The sequence below is a fragment of the Pongo pygmaeus genome, chromosome 11 (assembly GCF_028885625.2).
Source record: "Pongo pygmaeus isolate AG05252 chromosome 11, NHGRI_mPonPyg2-v2.0_pri, whole genome shotgun sequence".
NCBI lineage: Eukaryota > Metazoa > Chordata > Mammalia > Primates > Hominidae > Pongo > Pongo pygmaeus.
The window spans coordinates 53,303,717-53,323,039 of record NC_072384.2 but is presented as its reverse complement, the minus strand read 5'-3'; the positions used below and the strand labels follow the sequence as shown (position 1 = coordinate 53,323,039).

Genomic DNA, 19,323 nt, shown 5'->3' with positions numbered 1-19,323 from the left:
CCTGACTTGAATCTCTACATTTATCTTATCTTAGAATGAAGAGGAAGTTAATACGCTAAAAGGTCCTAATTAATTGCCAAGAACTTCAACTTTTATATGTAACTTAATGGACCCCAGATTCATCAATCACATAAAATAACAGGACAAAAGAGTTCTAACTGCCCACAAGTTACTGTCCTCAAATCAAGATCACCCAGAAAATGGTAAAATGAGATGACCAAGCGAGACTGCAATCACAAACTATCAAGAGAAAACAGATATTCACAGCTTTAAAGAGTGCCTCTTCCTGTGTCCATGTGTTCTCATTGTTCAATTCCCACCTATGAGCGAGAACGTGTGGTGTTTGGTTTTTTGTCTTTGCTATAGTTTGCTGAGAATGATGGTTTCCAGCTTCATCCATGTCCCTACAAAGGACATGAACTCATCATTTTTTATGGCTGCATAGTATTCCATGGTGTATATGTGCCACATTTTCTTAGACACAGGAAGGGGAACATCACACACCAGGGCCTGTTGTGGGATGGGGGGAGTGGGGAGGGATAGCATTAGGAGATATACCTAATGTTAAATGACAAGTTAATCAGTGCAGCACACCAACATGGCACATGTATACATATATAACAAACCTGCATGTTCGTTGTGCACATGTACCCTAAAACTTAAAGTATAATTAAAAAAAAAAAACAGAGTGCCTCATTGTTAATTTGTTTTTTTTTTTTTTTTTTTTTTTACTTCAGTTCAGAATCCCCTATCCTTTTATACTATAAAAGACTAGGTTTTACCACATAAATTAAATAAAGTATTTTTTCTCAGTTTTCCACAATATATTTTTGTGGTATATGTATCCTACACTATGGGGGGAAACTTGGAAACTTCCTCATTTCTCTCTCTTTCTCTCTCTCTGTCTCTCTCTCCATTTCTATCCATAGAAAGCTAACTGTGATTATTTTTTAGTTTGCTGATTCATGTTCATAGTTAACAATGCTAAAGCATGAACATATACACAGCAACAACCGGCAGGTTAGTAAATTTTTTTGTGGGAACTACCCATATGCTCACATTAATTAGGAATAGCTAGTACCTTTACAGCAATTATTTTGATCCGCTACAAAATTAGTATTAGCCCAAGGATACTAAGGAGTGAACATTTCAAGAGCAGCTGCTGATCTAAGATGGCAATATCTTCACATCTATGAACATTGAAATGGCCATCTTCATTTACCAATTCTTCTGTAAATTTGCCAGCACATCAGGTAATCACAGTAACTGGTACAATTTAATAACAGAACTATAAAATGTACTGTCTCTATCTGGAATCCACTACAAAATGTTGTTTCAAATTATTCCTCAGTGCTTTGAAAGTGTTTAGGAAAACAGAGGTGAAATGGAGATACTATCTTTTAAAGAATCATCTTGTAATGTGCATTTTTACATCAGCAAAAAAAAAAAAAATTAAGCTATGGGAAAATAAGGCCTTGAAGAATGAAAAAAGTTCTATTAAAACAATTCTATTTAGGATCTGGTTACACACATTCATAAAACTAAAGATGTATGATTCTGATTTGATTGGTAAAGTGAATTAGATACAAAGTAAAGAATCAAACTTAAAGGATACAGGACAGAGACTGAAGATCATTGTTAAGAAGGCAATGAACACCTTTACTCTAATAAAGACCCAGAGCAAGTAAGAGCTCTGTATCAGTCTTAGGCTTTATACCTACAAAAATTCTAATTCACTTTATTCTCAATAAAATGATAGACCTATCTTCATAAAATAAACATTAGACTACAAAGTGGTACTAGGTACTTTTTAATATCAATTGATTGATTTTTATTTCTTTCTTTTCTTTTTTTTATTGAGACAAAGTTTTGCTCTTGTTGCCAGGCTGGAGTGCAATGGTGCAATCTCGGCTCACTGCAACCTCTACCTCCTGGGTTCAAATGATTCTCTTCCTTCAGCCTCCCGAGTAGCTGGGACTAGAAGTGCATGCAACGACGTTCGGCTAAAATATATATATATGTGTGTGTGTATATATATACACACACACACACACACATATATATTCGTATTTTTAGTAGAGACAGGGTTTCACCATGTTGGCCAGGCTGGTCTTGAACTCCTGACCTCAGATGATCCGCCCACCTCAGCCTCCCAAAGTGCTGGGATTACATATCCAGCACCCGTTGCTTTAAAGATGAGGAAACTGACATTCAGAGAACTTAAATGACATGTTATAGAGTTTATTAATGGCTTTATCAGGACTAAATCCAATGTTCCCCTCTTAGCCCCATAATGTAGTACTATAGGGAATTATTGCTATCACGTTCAGTGACAAAAGTGCCAAGAATTTATATTTCTTTATATGGTAAAGCCCCTCAAACCCAACCAGTTTCTCCCCAGAGCAACTCACTTTTAATTGTTTATTAGCTCTACAGTAGAACCTTTAAATCCCAATATCTTTATGGATCATGATGCCTCCACAGAGAGTGGTTGGAATCTGTGGAAATCTGGGAAGTACACACTGATCGAAGCATAATCACATTTTTTTTCAAAAAAATTAAAGCATACTTCGACCAAGCAAACTCAAAGTAGTTTAGCCATTATCTAAGTCACTTCACATCATATTCAGAACTTCTCTGTATCTTTCCTCCTAATATAGTTATTATTCCTCTTGTTAGTTATCTTTGTAACTTTAAGAACTATATCAGTGCTATTTCTTATATTAACTACAGACACTATCTCTTGACTCCTATTTTGTGATATGCTACTATTCCAATCCCTAACCTTTCCTTCAACTCTCTCCAGTCCCCATACCTAATTCCCAACATCAACCACCTGTATGTTTATTGTGACATTGTCAGTCTTGATATTTGCATTTTGTTCTATCACCACAATTATCTTCCACATTTTAAGTAAGATTTACTGAATGAAGTCAATCAAAAGATGAAAATCAGTAAATACCATGTACATTTAATATAAAAATATTATTCATTTTGGAGCCAACTAAAGTCCTGTGGTCATTTTCCTTTTTTGCATGTTCTTTTGTTTTACCTGACATTTCTACTTTTTTTCTTTGTACATTTTTTGTCTTTTTAAAGACTCCTTAAACATTAAATATTCTATAATGTCCCCTTTTTGTCCCAAATCCTCCCACCAACCAAACCCTCCATTTCCTTATACTAATCCTATACCAGGTTGAAACAACACAATTTGTTCACCTTCTTGGACTACTTCACATAGCCATCATGCCATGTCTTTCTCTTTTTCTTAACCATAGTTGGCTGAGGTTCAACCTTGAGTAACTTTTCAAGAAAGGTTATATTTAAAGAAGATAACGTTTGTCTTTATGTCTTAAAATGTCTTAATTCTACCCTGACACGGGATATTTTGACTGGGTGTGGTATGCTGAGTTGTAAATCACCTTTCCTCAGAAATTTGATAATTATCTTCAATTCATTAATGCTTGCTGGAACTGTATTTTTTGTTTTCTTACTAGACGTCCAATTAGTAGGAAGTCATGCTTCGTGGAGATTCACTGTGACTCATATTTTCCATCTTGTTTCATTTTTGTTAGAATTGACAGATTTTTCTCCATTTAAAATTACAAATTTTCCCTTAAAATATCTGAAAATATTCAATTTCCAAGAGCTTTTCTTTCTCATTTAGTGTTCCTTTTCTATATCATCCACTTTTTATGAATGCAATATTTTACTGGATCTTTTCAAGAATTTTTTATATATATATACACATATATGTGTATATATATATACATATGTGTGTATATATAGATATATATAAATATATACAAATAACATATGTTTGTCTCTTTTATGGTCCTCTTATTGTGTGTTTCTTGCAAAGTCATTTTGTTGCTACTGGTTTCTTTAACTTGGTCTCTTTTTTTTTCATGTTGCAGACGTTCTAAAATTTTTGTTCCTACATTGTATCTTAAATGTCTGTGATCCTTGATTGCTGTTTTATGTATTTAAGAATGAAGGAATACCAGCCTAGGCAGCATAGCAAGGTCCCCCATTTCTACAAATTATAAAAGTTAGCTGGGTGTGGTGAGACGTTTCTGTAGCCCTACTTGCTTGGGAGGCTAAGGCAGGAGGATTGCTTTAGCCCAGGAGTTTGAGGTTACATGTAGTGAGCTATGATCATGCCACTGTATTCCAGCCTGGGCAAGAGACACTGGCTCAAGAAAAAAAAAAAAAGTAAAGAATATAAAGGAATAAAAAATGCAGATCTCTGTGAATTTGAGTGGGTCTTGTTGACTAAAAGACTTTGCTTTACGGCAAGCAAAAAGCTGACCATTAGGATTAAAGACTGTAAGTGCCAAAATAAAAGGGGCATTGTTTTTCTAAGACCCATCCTTAGTTGCCCTTGCTGTTCCTTGGTAGTTAGTACATGTTAAGAGTGGATAGTTGGGTGAGCGAGTGAGAAAAACTTACTATAGAGATGTTTACATAGAAAGTTGAGTTGTGAATACAAGACTATCTATTTCATCTATACATGTTTGATAAATTATTTTGTTTTAGCCCCAGACTCTCATTTCTGTTCTCTATCTTTTTGAACATTATTGACCCTCAGGCCTTTGGGGGCTTAATATGGGCAGAGTGAATCTCCTCAACTTCAAGCCACCAACCCACCACCCCCCGCCCTGACCCCCCACTACATTCTAGGCAGTTTCCTTTGCCTTGCTTTACTCTCTACAATTTGTAACAGTTTTAAAACTTTTAATCCCTCCGTTTAATGCTTGAATTAATGAGTTTTCAGAAGGCAGTTTAGATCAAAATAGTTCTTATTCCTTCCCCTTAAAATGGATACTCATCTATTGAAAACTAAGAAGCTATACTTTAAAAAGTCTAAAATGAAAAAAACCCAAAAGCCAACAAAATTGTTACACTGTTGCATGTCACCATAATCATGATAGTAATAATGCTCTTCAGAATGATTCAAATAAGGATCTCTGTTGAGATAAATGTGAATTGCCCATCTGCACAGACCTTAAGGTACACAGGGTAAAACTGATACTACTGATTTCATGTTCAAAATGCCTTATATCCTATTCTGTTTGTGGGAAATGAGAAAACTCATTAACATTTGCAAAAAAAGATTAATTGAAGTTCAAAATTATTTGAGATATTTGCAAATATTTTACATTTGTGGAAGTTAGCTTTCCTTACAAAAGGAATGGAAATGATGTATACATGTTATCCCACTTGAATTAGAATTTTATATAGATAATAAGAATTTGTGCATTGTAGAAGCAAAAATGGGCCTATTGTTGTCTGCAACAGCAAATGATGTGTCTCATAACTAGCAATTCAATGTGTTAATTCAGCTGTACCATCCAATTACCTACAATTCATCTCAACTTTAGTGCACAACAATAAAAGTCTTTTAAAAATTTTGGACAAAATGTCTGCTCTAGGTTACCAAAATAAAGGAAATACTATCCATAAGTCTGACAGTGGGTACCACAGAATATAAACTGTTAAAATTATTTATCACAGTCTATCAATATCACAATGATTTTTGACATGTGAAGTCAGTAATCTAGCATAAATAATGAAACATATATTGGTTGTTTTATTTTTAAAAAGTCTGACCAAGTAATGTGAGAACCGTGTGGCAAGTGAAATTGGCATCCCCTAAAATAACACAGCATTCCTTTGGAGCCATGGCCTGCCACCTGCTAACTGACCACAGGGCCCAAGCACGCAATTCTAAAAGTAGACAAAGGTAATGAGATGCAAATTTAGCATCCCCATCCTCCTGTTAAATGACCTAGATGCAAGAGCTATAATGTCTCTTACCTATTCAGAAACTAAATGATGAAATGAACAGCCTTTTTTAATTTCCTTTTTTGTGTTTTGTTTTGTTTTGTTTTGTTTTACCAGAATCAAGGACACCAATACATAGTTTAGTCTGGCTACATGAAGATTTATTAAGTCATAAAAGAGAGACAATTTAAAGCAAAAAGCATCATGAAGAAGAATGGAAAGAAGAACAAAGAACAAGATATGGAGCAAAGAAAAAGAATACTAAAAAAATAATAAACACAGTATTTACCTTAAGAAAAAAATCAAAAGGTATGCTTAAAATCTGTAACATATGAATAAAATCTGCACCATATTCAGTGACAGACTATTTCTAATATCTTTCAGGACAAGTGATATATAATCCTATTTGAGACTGAATGATCAAGAGAATCGAAGAAATATAAGTCTCAGGAATCCTGGTGAAATTTGCTACAAGAAAAAGAGAAAAGATGGTAGTGAGTCTTGAAAGTAGAATAGTCAGTAACCCCATAAACCCTTACATCATTTACAGAATTGGAAATCACATTGTTTCTAAATGCTGATTTTTAACTCTTTTTTAAACCACACAAGTGGAATGACTCATTATTGGGGGTTTAGAATTCAAATAATTTACATAATTTAAACAAACATCAGTCTAAAATAAAATTTATTTTAAAAAACACCAAAGAAAAGCCATTTTACAAGATTATTATAGTGTATTAAACAAAAATATTAAATAACAGAAAAGGAGAAAATGTACTTTGTTAAAGATTAATACATCAGTTTTCACAAGTGATTATAAATTACAAATATTCCATCTTATACAAAGCTTACAAAAATTATTGAGAAAAAATCCATAAATTTAGGTAGAATTTCCCCAATCCTTCCATAAATATGAATATTTCCTAATGTAACTTAAAGATCTTATGAGGAGCATTACAGGAAAATAAATTGTTTCTTATTTAGTATAAAGATGTAAATCTTAGTTACGTATTGAAGTATATATGGTTATTTTGTTATGGATTGAAACAAACAGCTATTTCTTTTCCAAATCTTTTAAAAATATTCTTGTCTGCAACACTATGTATTAGTGATTATTAATATTGTTTTGGTCTATGTCTAATTAGAGGCCAAGTCAATGATGACACTACCTGAGGAAAACCACTGATTTTTCCATGTTTACTATCCCAGTCATAATTATATTTATTTCTTAATCTGGTGCTACAACTTCTAAAATATAAACTTTTTAAACATTTTCCAACTTGAGAAATATCAGCTTTTCTTCCTTCACTTTCAAAGGCAAAACTTACTCAAATAGGGAAAAGACATAGAAATCTGGGTTCTGTTTTCAATTCTGCTACTTCAAGTTTTATGGCTCAAAGCACGGCCAGGATCAGTGGCTCATGCCTGTAATCCCAGCACACTGTGAGGCTGAGGCAGGAGGATTACTTGAGGCCAGGAGTTTAAGACCAGCCTGGGCAACATAGTGAGACTCTGTCTCTACCAAAAAAAAAAAAAAAAAAAAATTAAAAATTAGCCAGACATGGCAGCACATGCCTGTAGTCCTAGTTACTTGGGAGGCTGCGCCAAGGGGTTTAAGGCTGCAGTGAACTATAATTGCACCACTGCACTCCAGGATGGGTGACAGAGGGAGATTCTGTCTCAAAACACACACACACACACACACGTAGGTAGTTTTAATTATTTTATCAAAATTAGCATCATCCTTGCCCTTCCACTGATCTTCTTACACTGGCCAACTTACTAAACCTTTCTGTGACTCACTTTCCTTGTCTCTAAGATAAGAATACTAACAAAATCTACTTTTGAAGGTCTTTATGATTAAATGAATCAATATCTGCAAAGCACTTACAACAACTCTGGAGCATAGTAATTGCTGTGTTTTGTTAAATAAATCTGTTAAGTGATACACTACAAGCAGATTAGTTGCTTGAAATGTCACTGCACCTCAGAATCACATAGGAAAATGTGTATAAAGGTAGATTCTGTGGATCCATCCCAGTTAAATGAGACTCTCTATCAGTGGGACCTGAACACCTGTAACTAAAATGAATAAATAAACTCAAGGTAATTTGGATTTACAAACTGCTTTGGTAGAAATGAAACTAATGTCTTAGGTCAATTTAGCCACATTTCACACACTCCACCAGTACTCTTTTCCTCTTTGATGGCCCAAATAGACACTATCTAAAGCAACCTGGGATGTAAAACCAACCGCCAGTTTTACAAAAGCACTAAGCAAACTTGCTTCACTTTCGCCAAGGCAAAGAAGTAAAAATGGAGCAAACTGATCCGTACAGGGTGGGATGTGTTTTTTGGAGGGAGGATGGAGAAATTAGTTCTGACAAGCTCTTTTTGTCATTGCCCAATATTCATTTCCAGTCCCAGGACACAAAGTGGCACCATCTTAGTATCAGTAAATGGCAGTTAACTACCAAGAAGGAACAAGTCATCCCTAATCTTCCAATCATTTCAACAAACATTAACACAGTAAACTAAGGCTAAAGCAAGTGCTACCATCTTTCCTAGGTCCAAATTTTATCTGAAACTAGGAAGAGAATGGAATAAGCTATAAGCATTATGTCATCAAGTCATGCATATGATGAGCATGTTGGCCAGAGCTGTGTGGGTGCATAGAGTAGGCAGCATATCACAGTGGTTCAGAGTAAGATGGGCATCCAAGCACAGGAAATTTTTTGTGATGAAATTTTCATCAGTCTTGGGTGAAATTAGGAAAATGAGTACAATGTGGAAAAATGTACAGGGAGCTTAATTTATTCTCTTTAAATAACTATTATTTATTTTGAGATTCAGTTCTTCCATGTTATTTGGTGTTAAAATATCCACTTTTATAAAATTGTGATGATAGAAGTAGACTTTTTCAATCATTCTTACTGTACAAAAGAAAATAATCACACAGAGTTTACCACTGATTTTTTTAAATTATCAGTCAGTGAAAATGTCAGACTGAGAACTATTAGATTATTGGCTTCAAGGCAGAACAAACTGGTGTCATCCTTGACACTCACACATATTAGCTGTGTGATTCTGAGAAGGTGAGGCCTCATTTATACAATGGCAACAGTAACATACTATTACTCATATTGTTGTTATAAAGATAAAACATGTTAAGACCTGCCAGATGTTTACTTACCACAGTACAAATACAAAGTAAACAGCCAACGAATTTTAGCCACTTTATCAATTTATAACCCAATACACCATCTTACCTTCTTCATAAATAACTTGGAATGGACACACCTTTACATATATTTTATTCCATTTTTCTTTCTTTAAACTAATGGTTGTATTTCATTGGGGTCTTGATAGTCATATAAATCTCACCCTCTCTATCTGAAACTAATTATATAATAATAATCTCAAGAGGAAATTAAGTCAGTTATTATGCTTCTAAGCTACATAATCCTCCTCATATGTCAAAATCCACTTTATTAACAAAAAAGAGGTGCTTTGCTTGTAATATCAAGGCAATTAATATAAGACAAGAGACTAAGTTGACATTTACTACTATCTTCGAGATGTTTGGATGATTTTTGATTGTGCTATGCTTTTAAATTCTTCTTTGTTTACAGTGGCTACTCACCACGTGCATTATGTTCACCAAAGTGTCAACAAGCAGATTAATCACACTCTTCCTAAAATGTTGTATAAGAGCTTAAATAAGATTTAAGTGACAATTCAATGTAGTGGAATATATGAAACAGAGTCCCAATTAATTCCTCTTCATGTTAAAACCTTAACATGATATATCTTGGATAGCCCCCATCTATCTTGACAATGAGCATATCTTTAAAAAATATGAAAGAAATCTAAGTATTTATTATGGACATTGTATTTAATTTTGTCACATGATCTACAAGATGATAACAAATATGTTCATATCTATGATAATAATAGTCATTCTTCTCCCTACATCCCTCTCAAACTATCTTGAGAGGATTAACCATAACCTGGAACAATTTTTAATAACTGATATTTTGAATTGTGTTTGAGTTCATTTCTGAAGGGTAGGTAATTATGGTAGTGTAGACATTAAGAGAGAGCCTGACAGTTCATGAGGACTCTAAGTACGTGGACATTGAATGAAGTTGAGCCCTTAAAGGAAAAGCATGTCTCCCAACTTTAACTTACAATTTAAATTTTAGATCCCAGCAATCTCTGTAGTGATAACTTTTAAAAATTAAGAATTTCATTTAACTATAAGTCTAAAGACATACTAAAAACAGCTTGAAAAGCTCATAGCTATAAATGAATTTAGGGACATGAGAGCACACAGTAATCAGAATCACACAGATGTCTTTAGCCACCTGTAATCATTTCTTGGTAATCAAGCTAAGACCAATTAAATGTATTATAATAGATATACTACACTGAAAACACAGGCACAGGTCTAAATATGAAATCAAGAAGAGACAAATATCAAGTGATTAAAGTCTGTTTGGTTTATACTGCTCCTCCCAAAAACTAGATATAATTGTTTATAATGCCCCAAACGGATGACTATTACTGAATTAAATGTATTCATTTTCATAAATTTCCTTGAAAAGCTAAATTTCACAATGAAAAACCAGACTTTTCAAACACAGGTATGCATATATTTGAATGGCAGAAGTCCTTCAACAATGTGCCCTAAGATAGAAATTGTAAACAGAAGTCTGATAAAATAATAAATGGTGTATCAAAGCAGACAGTGCCAGATCTCTAAATGTGATTTACATTTTCAAACATATGCTTAGCCACTGTGTGTATATATATGTGTGTGTGTGTGTGTGTGTGTGTGTGTGTGTAGTGTGGGGGGGTTGCTGTTAGAAAGGTCATTAAATAGGTTATCAGAATAAATATGAGTATATATATATATAGGACTTGATTTGATGTTTCACATGAGTTTATTTTGATGACAAGAGCAGAGGGAAGGATTTAGAACCAAAGCCCAGTTTAAATCCTTTGATAACTAGGCATATGGTCATTCAGACTTCAAAGCAGTGATCCTGTTAGATCCCATTAGATTTAAGATGTCTACATGTTCCTTCCGACAGGGACAAAAATACAAGAAGGTGATGTACTAAGAGTCACTGTCAAGAATGTGTTGTTTGTTGCAAGAGGTTTCTCTTGAGAATATCATGTCTAATAAGGCAAATTAGTTAAAGGTCATAACTATATGAAGTGTCCATTTTTAAAAGGACAATGAACACCTAACAGAGATATGTAGCATTATAATTTATTTTAGACAGTAAGACTTAATTCTATTCATACTTTATTCTCAAGCATTTTCTCGACTGTCATTATTCAGAAATACCAGGATTCTCTTCATCTGCCCATTCATAAAGAATAAAAATACACATTTCTTACTTCTTTTCTCACCCCTTTCCTAAAATCCTGAAGTTTTTATAAGCTGTACAAGCTCTATTACATGAAAATGTTCCTGTTACAACTACTATTTCTAGAAATCAAGTTGGCATGATAACAACATATTTCACTCTGACATAACTGTTTAAACTGAAATGACTGCCCAGTAAGTTAAAAAGTTAGATGCATAAGTTAAACCTGTAAAACGAATAGAAGGTATCTCAAACAATATCAGATTTTCCACCTTCATTATGTCTTTGCTATTTTTAAATATAAAAATTGGGTAGAGTATCAAGTGATTTATAAATAATATTTTTAAAGAAAAATTGCTTTGAACATGCTCCTGCACCATACTCATGGCAAATTACCAACTATTTTAAGAAGTGACTGGCATATCATCAGGATAGTATTGCTGCCCATGGATTCCTATTATCACTTTGAATTAGGAGGCATTATGTTTCCAGGTACTTCAGGAAATTCTCATATTCATGCAGTATCACACATCTCATATATATCTCACATATCTCATATATATATATAAAATTTATGGATTCCCTTACTGCCTCATGTATATATATATATATATACATATATATATATATATATACATGAGGCAGTAAGGGAATCCATAAATTATTTAGGGTAAGTAATCCAGCTTACAGATCAATATATAGCCCCCAAGTATTTTAAGCTAATATATCTGTTCTTTATATTAAAAGAGAGAACTTTTCACTTGTTAGAAACCACATGAAAGTATTCACCCAAAAATGATGCCATGTCCCAACTTACTTTCAGGTAAGGAGGTTGAGAGATGCCACATTTCAGGGCCTCTAAACTCATTTCTTCAATCTGCAATGACTGTGTTAAAGAACACCAGCCAAGTTGTAGACTTGCAAAAAGGGGCAAATTCAAGCAATAACATGAACTACAAACAAGCAGAAGACTCCTGTTTCAATATCCCTTCTACTAGTTCTCAATTACCATTCATAAAAAATCTAAATGAAACCTCCCAAAAAAGGAGTGGGGAGGTGGAATTTAGCTGCAGGCTCCTTAGTATAGCTGGTAACTTGGAAGCCTATGATCCGCTGCATGCTAATCAATCAACCAATAAGTTTTTATTAAGCACTTACTAGTTTCCCCACACTGTCCTAGGGACTACATATCTGAGACAGTCTCCATTCTCACATTCCCACTCAGGACTTTCCGAACTGGAATTAATCTATACCAGCAGCACCCTATAATTCCTTTGGAAAAGCTTTCTATTCTTCCTCTCCAAAGCGGATCTGAGACACAGTGCCCCTACTTAAGCAAGTACCTTAAGCCCTGGAATGGGATAAGCATCACAGAAATGGTGAAATAAAAGCATTTATTTAAACAAGCAGAAGCAGCCAGGAAAATTCTCCATGGAATTGAAGGTGGATAGGGGCTAAAGGAGAGATGTGAAATCCTGGTTTATGGCAAACAGTGCAGAGAAATGCATCTTTTTAATGTTCAAAGTCTGCCTTAGGCTACACAAATTCTCCAAATCTATCCAGCTCCTAAATCAAACGAATAGGGTTTCAATATGAAGGTTCTTATTCTGCAGGAGACGTGGGGGGGAAAAAAAAAAAAAACAGAGATTGCGGGAGGGGGGTGCGGGGGAAAGAAAGGTTAGTAATGTAATGCAAAAGTCATTCATTGAGGAAAAGGAAAGGATGCGGGTAATACAAGGAGAATTATCCCGGAAGGTGAGAGGTCCAAAAGTAAATAACCAATAGATTGACCTTACTTTTCAATATTCTCGAACCAGCAGGTTTCTTTAACACTAGAGGGCATGAACGCAAACGAGACAGAGAGACAGGGAGACAGCGAGAGAAAGAGACACAGAAAAAGAGAGAGAGAGAGAGACTGACTGAGACTCTGAGGAAAGGCAGCTTTCACATAAAGCTGAAAATATTCAAGGATACCAGAAATTTCAAGGGGGCTTTGGCAGCCAAGTGCCTTTAGCCTTGTGAATAAAACCTCTATGTTGTTATGCTGTTTCAGGGAAGGCTGACCACGATCTCTCCAAGGAAACCGCTTTCCTAAGCACTGAATGCATGGTAGTTTAAGGCAGGCATACCTTAGTCCCCAAAGCTCCTCTCTGCTAGCAACACCTTTGCCTGAAGAAAGCTCCCACCCTTTCGAGGTTAGTTTCCCTGAACCCCAAAGCATCTATGTTTGCCTGCCCACTGTCCGTTCTCCTGCAGCTGGCTATAAAGGTTGGGGAGGCAGACTCTTCTCCTGGAAATTCAACTAACCATAGTCAAAGAATCGGGTATGCGGGAGGGGCTTGCGCAGCTTTCGCTGTCCAGAGTAGCAGCCTCACTGCGCTCAGGTTCGCAGCAGCGCAGCGCCCTCAGACCCGGCGAGGGGAGCCTGCCGCGGTGCCCTCCACTCTAACCCCTTGCGCCCCTCCTTCAGGTCCACGACAGCCCGGACAAGGGCAGGCTGTCTCCTCCGCGTCCCCACTGACCCCGCAGGAAAATCTCTGCACCTGGAGATGCCCATTAGATGCGCCAGGGCTTGCTCCCCTAACCAAGGTGCTTTGGGATCACGGGGCTGGTGTTCGGGAAGACAGGGCAGGGAGATGACAGAGGGAGACAGAGATAAGCTGCGAGAAGCAGACACAGAAAGAGAACAAATGCTGCAAAACGGAGAGACAAGAGGAAAGACAGATTAACAGGGACACAGACATCCCAAGAAAGAAAGAGGGAAACAGAATAAGAGAAAAAAACAGATACATGGCCAGAGAGTGTGGACTGAGAGGACCAAGGCTCAGAAAGAGAAACAGAGGCAGAGACACGACAAGAATGAGAGGCAAGAGGACTCTGAAAAAGCGAGGCAAAGGAAGCATGATACGAAGGCAACCGTCGAGGAAGACACCCAAGACCCAGGGAGCGCCTGGTGTCGGGTCGAGTAGAAACGCCCGCAACGCAGCCGGGGCTGCCTGCAGCTGGTGCGAGAAAGTTGTCTGGGCTTGGAGGCCGAGCCACCCCCGCGGAGGAACGTCACCAGAACGCAGAGAGGGCCAGAGCCCCCCACCTCCCCAACTCAGCGGGGTAGCCAGAAAAGCAGAGCAGAAGGTGGGCGGCGGCAGAAAGTTCCGCGGCACGCGGTCCTCCCGCAACACCTGCAGCCCCGCAGGCGAGCGCACTCGGAGCTCCCGGGAGGCCGCCTCGCCAGGTCCGCCCGCGCCCCTGCCTTTGCCCTGGGACCGGCCTGGGGCGCTCGGCTCCGCGCCCTGGCACTCGCCGCGGGACTTTGCGGCACCTAGCCCAGGCACTCTGGCAGCCCAGAGGGAGCTCGTCCCAGACAATCAAGAGGAAAAGAGGGGAAGCGATAAAGAGACGGAGACCTGCTATCCTGGCCAACGATCCCGCGAAGAGGGAACGGCGGTCCACACACGGGATTCAGCCTCAGATCAAGCCCAGCAGGCGCCGGCCGGCCGCGCCGAGTGCGGGGCTCGCCGAGTCCGCGCTCACCTGGAACCCGCGCCGGCCCGCGAGCGCCGCGCGCAGCCCCGGCTCCCGCCCGCGCCTCTCTCTTCACACTTGCCCGCGAGCAGAGAGAGCCGGCTCCAGCCTCGGCCAGCCCCAGAGAGGGGCCTTCATAGCGCAGCGGCGGGCTGAAGGGCTCCTCGAGCGCGGCCAGAGCGGACGCCGAGGCCGAGGAGGCGCCCAGAGCGAGAGAGGGCTGCTAGCACGTTGTCACCTCAGTAGAGCCGCCGCCGCCTGGTCACTTCGCCCCGGCCCCCGCCCCCCTCCCACCCCAGCCCGCCGCCTCCCGGTCCCTCCTCCTCGCGTGGTCCCTCCTCCTCTCGTAGCCCCAGCCTGGAGGCCTCTCACTGGGCTAGTATCATTTACGTAACCAGCACCCCCAGCCCTCCTCCCTCCCTGCTCCCGCTCCTCCCCGGGCTGGGGCGGTGCGCACCGAGCGCGCTCCAGCTGCTCCTGGAGCTGGCGCTTCTGCGATGTGCACAAGTCCCGCGATACTTGGCAGGCACGGCCCCCAAGAGCAACCCTGGGGTCAGCTCCTCTCGCCGGAGGGCGCCTCGCGACCCCTGGCCGCTTTGGGGACCCACAACGCCAAAGCCGGCCTGCGTGCACCGCGTTCGCCCAATGCACCAGGGAGCCTCTTAGAGGGGAGCTGGAGCATCAGAGACTGCCCTCGGGGAAAGCGCCGGCAACCCCACCCTTGCCGTCGGCTCTCCAGCCGAGAGATGCTGCGGGGTACTTGACGCTTCAGCGCCCTCCGCAGAAAGGACGGAGGTTGGCCTCTTGTTGGTTACAGTATCTACACCCTGGCAGGATCCTAGTGTTCCGGTTGGCGCGGTGACTACCGCCACCGAACGCACTGTTAAGAGTACTGGGAACACAGAGCGCTTCCTTGTGGCTCTCAAATTTTTATGAAGAGGTAAAGAAAAAAGTGGGGCTTTGAATTCCTTTCTCAGGCAAGCAGGTATGATATTAAACACACACCCACTCCGAAGTACCTGGACGTATGAATGTCTAAAAGTTAATGTGTAGTACCAGTGTCCCCCCCATGGTACTGAGTTTAAATACATGTGAAGATTTTAGAACAGTGCCTGGCACAAGGCAGAAACCTAAGACGCAGACATTATCAGCATCTGAAAGACTTGGGACCTGTCCCCCACTGCCATGGGAGAGGAATTTTTCTAGGAAATTGGGATTGCCGAGTTCAAGTGCCTGCTTGGCAATTTATTCACTGTGGCTCTTGGCTAGTTTTGGCCCTTCGGGTGTCAGTTGTCTTGTTTGTAATAAGGGCTGACAGGGGTCCTTGCTTCTCACAGTGTCGCTTCACATATCTTATAGGATGTTTTTGGCAGAATTGGGGGAGGATATAACGACTACATAAAAATATTAAACAGCCACGTTTGACAAACATATGATACTATTAATCATAATCTAGTATGTCAATGGCATTCTTGATTATACTCATGAATTTCCAGAGATATTATCTTTATATCTTTTGGTGAGTCAATTATCATTTAAATTTCTATGTTAATAACGGTATTAATGTCTCCTCCTACATTGTCCATCTTGCCCTACCGTCAATTATGGAGCATTTACCAGAGATGCTTCTGTGCATGTGTGAGTACACAGGGTCCCACTCATAACACTCTGGAATATCTCTCTACTGCCCCCTCTAGTGAATTCCAATCCTTACATCAGGTCATTTACCTCTACATGGCATAGTGAGAAAAACTGTGGACCAGGTAAAAAGATTGGGGTTCTGATGCTGATACAGCTAATTACTAGTCCTATGTTTTTCGAAGACAAATAAGCCCCCATTCTTATATTTTTCATCTCTTAAAAAAAGGTGCAATTCCATTTTGCAATCTTTGTGATAATATTTAACTTAGGCAGAATCATAAACTTGGTAAAAGTTATTTGGGTAATTGGATATTTACATAGTCCCAAAGTATCACCCTAGAAAGTATTGGCTTTTGGTGCATAAGACACCGTTCCAAAACTTATTAGCCCCAACCAATAAACATCTATAATTTCTCAAAGCTCTGTGGGTTGTCAGGTTGGTTTCTGCCCTGGCTAGCTCAATTTGGTTTAGTGATCTAGGATGGCTTCACTCACTTGTCTGGTGTGGCATACTTATTAGTCTTGAGGGTGTGGGACTCAGCTGCAATGTTTTGTCTTTTGTTTAATCTAGTCCGTCATCCTTCAATAGGCTAGCAGTAGCCGTAGTTGCAGGGCTCCAAAAAGCAACAAGGGAGTGCAAGCTCCAATGTGGAGCACTCTGAGATTCTGTGGACGTACATTTGTTGGTGTCTCATTAGCCATGGAAGTTACATGGCCCAAACATAGATAATATAGTCCATGTCTTGATGGGAGAAACTATAATGCCGTATTTCAAGGAGAATGCATACACAAAAATAACTTGAGGCTGTTTTTATAATATACTATAGATGCTTAATTACAAACGAATAATAAATTACATGGAATGGATAAATCTGGTAAACATCACCTTAACCAACTGACCAAGGTTAAAGTCACCAATAATGGGACCAAGTGATATCATGAGCCTCATGATATGATGCACTGAGAAGTACATAACATTATTTATTTAGGATTCCAGATTTAAAAAATGCATAATTGAATGTAATCATGAGAAAGCAAAGAAAGCCTCAAATTAAGGAAAATTCTACACAATATCTTGCCTATACTTTTCAAAAATGTCACTGTGATGAAAGTCAAAGAAAAGCTGAGGAAATATTCCAGACTAATGGAGATTTAAAAACCATGACTACTAAATGCAATGTGTAATCCAGAATTGGATAGCAAACTGGGAATAATATCTATTAATATAAAGAGCATTACTGAGACAATCTAATTCAAAATATTAATAAAAACTATAATATCTAAACTGTATGACTTTTATTTATAATAAAATTAGTTTTATATCAATATTAAGTGTCCTAATTTAATTGTACTGTGATCATATATAAGAAAGCCCTTGATCTTTAAAAAATATAATAAAATATTTTGAAGTAAAAAGAACATAGAGGTTGTAAGGTGCAGAAATACCTATAGAGAGAATGATGATGCAAATGTGGCAACCTTTTATAACACCACTGGTAAGTTTTGGTGAGGGGTATATGTTAATTCTTTGTAGTAATTTTGCAATATTTCTTGAAGTTTAAATACTTTTTAAAAAATCAGGTAGTTATCATTATTTACCTCACAAGAAGAATAATCACAATAATTTATCTGAATGAGTGTTGAAAGTTATTAAAAAGTCATATTTTTTCAAACAGAAAGTTAGGCATTTATCTTTAATCAAAGTGGAGCTATTGGAAGTATTTGCTTAGATAAATGGCAAGACCAATACTGTACAATTCTTGGCTATAAGGCCAATACAGTGGCTACCAGGCCAATAATGTCTATTGGCCAATATAAGGCCAAATGTATAGGGACTTAGCTACAGAGTATACTAAAGACAGGGATATGACAGCTACAATTGTCCATTATGTGATTAACCAAGGCCCTCATTCTAAAGGGAAATAAAGGGTGAGATAGTTATATCATGCTGAAATTAAATTACCAGGTTTTGGCAAATTATTAGGAATGATGGATAAAGGAAAATGTATTATATAACTTTAAGAGATTAAGATTGGATGAGTAGGATGATGGAGATACCATTATTAAGGGACACTGAAAGCAATAACTTTATTTTCTAAAATGAAATCTAATAATATTTTCTTCTAATTATAACATTTCAGTGGCTTCTCATTGATTTTAAGAAATTGTCTAAAATCTCTAACATGCCCTATAAGAACCTTTATACTCTGGGGCTCTGCTTACCTCCTTTGCACTTACAATGAGCTAAGCACTGCAGTAGGTTTTGAAGACAAAGAGGAAAGTAAAGACAGCCTGCACAAAACTTAGGGTTCAGTCATACATCCCATGAATAAATCATTGAGCGCTTACAGAATGACAGTTATTTACTAGGAACTGGGAATACAGCAGTGAGCTAAGGCTAATGCTCACTGCTGTATTCCCAGTGCCTACCAGTGAGCAGAAGAAAATGCCTAGCACTGTCTAGCAGTGAGAAAAAAGATATAGATCCTGCCTTCATGAATACTACATTTTACTGAGGTATGTCCTAACCCAAAGATCTGCAACCCCTGGACCACAGACCTATACCAGTCCATGGCCTGTTAGGAACTGGGCCACACAGAAGGAGGTGAGGGTGGGTGAGCCAGTGAAGCTTTATCTGTATTTATAGCCACTCCTCATTGCTCACATTACTGCCTGAGCTCCACCTCCTGTAAGATCAGCAGCAGCATTAAATTCTCTTAGGAGTGTGAACCCTATTGTGAACTGTGAGGGATCTAGGTTGTGCTCCTTATGAGAATCTAATGCCTGATGATCTGTCACTATCTCCCATCACCCCCAGATGGGACCGTCTAGTTGCAAGAAAACAAGCCAAGGGCTCCCACTGATTCTACATTATGTTGAGTTAGATAATTATTTCATAATATATTTCAATGTAATAATAATAGAAATAAAGTACACAATAAATGTCATGTGCTTAAATCATCCTGAAACCATCCCCTCTCCCAGTCTGTGGAAA

The 19,323-nt window shown here is 38.4% G+C and overlaps 1 protein-coding gene across 7 annotated transcripts in view; it reads right to left on the bottom strand.

The window, feature by feature from the left end:
• Nucleotides 1-14,958, bottom strand: part of GALNT13 (polypeptide N-acetylgalactosaminyltransferase 13) — a 585,401-nt gene extending 570,443 nt beyond the window's left edge. For 6 of the 7 annotated variants that reach the window (XM_054478803.2, XM_063647484.1, XM_063647481.1 and 3 more), the window contains exon 1: nt 14,570-14,958. The gene's annotated coding sequence lies outside the window, so the exon portion shown is untranslated. The remainder of the gene's footprint in view (nt 1-14,569) is intronic. The other variant, XM_054478804.2, reaches the window with a different exon arrangement.
• Between the last annotated feature and the right edge of the window lie 4,365 nt (nt 14,959-19,323).